We start from the raw sequence: 5,281 nt of genomic DNA on the forward strand, positions 1-5,281 counted from the left end.
TCCAACTGTTTTTAATATTCTTTTTTGTTTCTCCTTTTTTGATGTTATTTTATTTTCCTACTTGCTTTGATTCTCTTTTATTTTCCTTTATTTTAATCATGTAATGCACTTTGCATTGTCTTTGTACTGAATTGTGCTATACAAATAAATTTTCCTTGCCTTGTCAGTTCTTTCCTGGCTTTTTTCTTTTAAAGTGACCATGTTGAGATCCAGTGTATTTTGCTGATTAATTGACAACCCGGTTGGGAGAAATATGCCATGTGTTAATAATGTGTTATCCTTAAAATATTGGTGACAAAATTACTTTACTAGACAATAGGAATGGCCTTTTCTGCACTTTTTGGGCATCACAACTTATGTGATGCCCAAGCGCGACCAGGGGAGTGCTTAGGCATCACATAAGTTGTGATGCCCAAGCGCCTCCCTGGTCGCGTCTCCATAGAGACCAAGTTTTGCAATTAGGTGACATAACCACTGCAATGGAAAGTCAGAGGAGCATAGAAACAGTGTGATATCTCTATTTTTTCCCCTCACAAAAATACAAGAAATGATCAACTAATAAGTACCAACGTTACTTACAAATGCAGAAACTAGTAAAGTAATTTTATTACACTTTTGAAAAGTATCAACTAACAATTAACTCTTTACTTTTTTTAGAGTAACTACCCCAACACTGCTGTTATCAAATTTAATTACACTCCAAAACTAAATGGATAATCTAACCTTGTCTCTATTTAAGATAATAAACACACCCAAACCAAACAGTATAATTCTATATTTACCCCTTTCGTTACATACAATTTGTAAAAACACAAACTTTGTTCCAAAGCTACAAAAAATACCAGGCACAACATAATTTGATTTTAAAAAAAGTATTACTGCAGAAACAATGTTTTCAAATAGCTGAAAACAGAAAGTATTAAGTCCTGTGTCAGATTTCCAACAAATAATCTCTAATATCATACAAAACATGATATATATTATTTCAGCAGTGGCAACATACTAAATGTTGCTTTGTTTTAAATAAATACGGTTTGATCATATTAAACATACAACTAAAATTGTTGATACCACCAGTCATAATAACACCCCACAGGCATAAAAAGGTTATAATGTCAAAAAACAGCGAAAGAAATAATAAGAGTTTATGTATGAGCACTGATGTATACACTTCTACAGCCGATGGTAGATCCATACTCCCAATAGGTCTTATACAGGGCAATGGTTATATGGTACATTTTACAAATAAATATTATTGAGCAGGATCAAATGATGAATTAAAAACAACAACTATAACAATATTTACAACAGAAACCACTTTTAACTATTATTCTCTTCATTATTGCATGTGTTGTATTGAATATTGATTGAATTATATTAGATTATAGAACTATGACTTTTATCTTCCTGTCTCTTGTGTATTTGTCTTATGTGTATTTATGTAGATTTCAGGTAACAGAAAGGGTCCTTACGTAATGTGGATTAAAAAAAACAAACAAACATCCTGCAAGGCTGCAAAGCCTTTCTGGTATTGTTCATTTCGATTAGATAGAGGATTAGGTCCAAAACGATTTCCTTTAGTCTCCGGGGCCTCATTTTTCAACAGACGCTGTACAATAGTCTCTCTTTTTCAGCTTAGAATTCTCAATAGAGAATAAAATGCCATCTAAAGTCCAAAGATAAGCCTAAGAGTTTAAAAGGTCACAAGTAATAGTGAAAACTATAAAAGAGGGAGGTTTTATGATTTGGCATATTGACATTTATGAAAAATGAATTCTTAAAATGCTAAACATATTAAACATATTTTTTATTATAAAAGAGTTTCAAAATTTCTAATTAGCATGATAAATTAGATTAGATAATTTAATTAAATCCTGCTGCACTGTCTAATCTGATTAAGTCCCATGTAATAAACTTGTAATAAATCAAGTGGAGCTTCTTCTCAGCTTTTATTATCAAAATAAAGACAAATAAAGAACAGGTTGAACTTACTAAAGAATTTTTGCAAATTCAACTTTGTCAAACATTAAAACTGCAGAGCTTATATATTACAGTGACAACAAAATTGTCAGGAGAAAGGTTTACAACCTTGAATCATTATTGACAAGATCCATTCCAATCCCCCAAATTTCGAATTACCCAAAAGCCAGTGTAACAGAGTTACTTCGAAAAGCCAAAATATGAATGACGATTTTAATACAGACACAATATTTATCTCACTATAACAAAATGTGTTCATAATTTGTATTCCAGATTAGCCCTGCCCTTCAGATGACACCCAAGCAAACTTCCACCTACTGTAAGCATCATTAATAAATAAAACTGTCAACACTGCTACTTTTCCCTCTGTCTGTTCAGTTCTCACTTTCTCCCACCAAAAACATCCAGCCTGAGGCTGCAGTTAATACAAAGCTAAATTCTTTTTTTTTTCTTTCCTTCTTTTTTTTTTAAATTAATTAATTAATTTATTATTTTATTTAAGCTAAATTCCTAATCTGGTACATTTATCTATGATAAACCCTTTCACTTTTTTTTTTTTTAGAATTAAGCAATTTATATTGAATATTGCAAATAATGAAGGACTCATCCTGTCTCTTAACATGATGACTGACTCTTGAAGTGTTTTCTATATTTTCATTTTGTCAGTTTAGATATTAAACACAGATTTTATGCTTTAAATGCAAATCAAAGTAGAACAGTATTTTTAAAGGAAAGGAAAATTATATAGTCTCCATGAGCCGGTACCCTTGATCGATGTAGTTACAGCTGCAAGCCTTTTGGAATTACATTTTTGCGAACTCTTCTTTGCTAAACATAACGTTAACTTAATTAAATTTATAACAACATTCAATATTATTTTAGGAGAGAAGTAGACAAGTAGTTTGGAAAACAATTTTAAAATAGGATTTTATTTAGCTTTTTTTAACAGTGTATTTCTTCTCATCTCCCTTCTAAGACGTCCAACTTTATGGAGGACGCAAAAACATGTTTTTAGTGAACACCGTCTCCCACATGAAGTCAGTTCAGTCACCGTCACAATTGTCTTATATTCTTCAATTTCTAATGAAGGACTTAACAGCACTGTAAGAAATGATCAAACCTTGGAATATTGTTTTATAATGCTGTTTAATTATTAGGTGACCTCTTAAAGAAGTTGTACTGGATTTCCTTTTGAAGTATCATATTAAAAATAGTTGAAGGCATCTTTTTCTTTTAGAAATTTGCTTAAAAATACAACAAAATGTATAATTTTATCCTTTTTCTCAGTTACACACTACTAAAAATCCTAATGGAATAAACTCTGGTTTGTTTTGTGTAGCAATGCAAAATGTGTAATATTTCAAAGGGTACTGATAACCATTTCACGCCCTGTGTGGGGAAAAATTTAAAAAGCAAAAAAACTACAAGCCACTTGAGTCAGAAAGCAGAAATACAAAGATTGTTCATGAAACAGCTCTAACTTATTAATGAGTATTGTTATTAATTAATTCATAAAGCTTTAATTCGGGACAGCTAAAAAAAGAACTGCTATGATAAAGCTGAGCCGACTCCTTAAACTTTTCATCTTTTGCTGCTCAACAGATGGGCTTTCCTGATGCCAAAAGCTGCTGCCATGGTGATCACAGATTTGAACCAAATGAGTAAACAGATTTCAGCTGAAATGGGATGAAGAATTTACAAAATAAAATCAACCTTATGCTAATTAAGATATAATGCTTTATATACATTTAACCAGCGTTACCTCTCTTATGCCAACCTGCAGCACACATTTTTGGAACAGCCTTTATATATATAGTTAGACAATTGTGGTCTCATCTTTAAAATGTAGTCAAAGTCTCACATATAAGCGTTGATAGAACTAGCAAACTGAGAAATAATAAGGTTTAATTTAGTTTTTCTTTTTAATGGATTCCAAATCATTACATAATGTCAATGAAAAGCAAAAAAGCTTTTGCTACCCACAGCTTCAAAATCACTTCTGCTTTTCAGGACTAGTACAAGAGCACCTACAGGTTAACACTCATACATAATTATTAATTCTTTTGACATAAGCAAATTATGATACCTCCACTGAAATATATTACTGTTTGGAGTGAGGTGTACTTTATTTAAATTTTTCAATTGGTTCCAGATAAGTCGATTAGAACCAGGGATGCACCAAATTGATGCCATAGTAAGGAAAAGCTTTAAAGCTTTTTGACAAGCAGTGTTTAAACTTAAGTTAGGAATTTAATTGATGGTAAGATGTTAAACATAGGCAAAAAATACAGTTTAGGAAATGTGTAGTGTGTAATAAACCAATGTAAGTTGCAGAGTAGAAGACAAAAAACATTTTTGCAGAGGAGCAAAAGCACCTTAGCAGATATCAAAAATGCCCACTAATAAATATATAAATACATTATTTACATGTGCTAATATGTTTTCATTATTAGAAATACAAAGAAGTGCTATCTGATATTTATATTGTTGTTGGGGCTAAAAACTTACAAATATTAAATACATTTCCTTAACCTTTCAGTACTGTGCCAAGTGGATTACACAGATGATGCTGTAAGAGGACATGATCCTGCATTGTATCAATGCCCCTGTCCCATGTCCAAACAAACACCAAATGGCCAACCTCCTTCCCTTACTGCTCCATAAACATACCGGTACAACTAGAAGCAAATCAGAAATATTGGTAATTAACATCAACCCAGTAATAAATATCAGAATCATACGAAGTGTTAATTAATTAGAAACCCCGACCAATAACAACCTATATGGAGATATATCATGCCTGCCCACCTAGAACCAAAATGTTTAAGCTAACTTCCCAATTGGCTGATATTATAGATCTTCATACAAATATAATAACACAAGCACATCTTTACACGACTTAGAAACACAAAGCTGATTTTAAAATTTCCTTTAGACTGCTCTACCGAGAAGTTATGCAAAATTTCTACCGTCCGATAATTTGATCAGACATTGATTGATTGAATTTTGATCTCCAAACAACCCTTGTCAATGTCTTTATTTAAAACCAAATTAAATTTCACTTTGGAATTAATATATATATCTATATTTTTTTTTTATTAAACTGATATGTTTGGCCATGAATAATTGTATAAATTGTGTCATGATGGCATTAAAATATGTGAAACATTACATCCAGTAATTACAGTGCTTGTGATTAGAGGTGCACCCAGATACATCAAGATTTATTAGATCCAGTCCGATACCGATGCCCGGGCTTGGCATATCAGCTGAATGAATAAACCATATATCTTACCATGTT

General features: G+C 31.6%; 1 protein-coding gene across 4 annotated transcripts in view; it reads right to left on the bottom strand.

Annotated features, from left to right (window-relative positions):
- The window catches only part of LOC107095879 (intersectin-2-like), a 53,898-nt gene that overhangs the window by 33,787 nt on the left and 14,830 nt on the right, over positions 1 to 5,281 (bottom strand). The gene's annotated exons all lie outside the window — the stretch shown is intronic.

The sequence above is a fragment of the Cyprinodon variegatus genome, unplaced genomic scaffold (genome assembly GCF_000732505.1).
Source record: "Cyprinodon variegatus isolate N-32 unplaced genomic scaffold, C_variegatus-1.0 Scaffold581, whole genome shotgun sequence".
NCBI classification, from domain to species: Eukaryota; Metazoa; Chordata; class Actinopteri; order Cyprinodontiformes; family Cyprinodontidae; genus Cyprinodon; species Cyprinodon variegatus.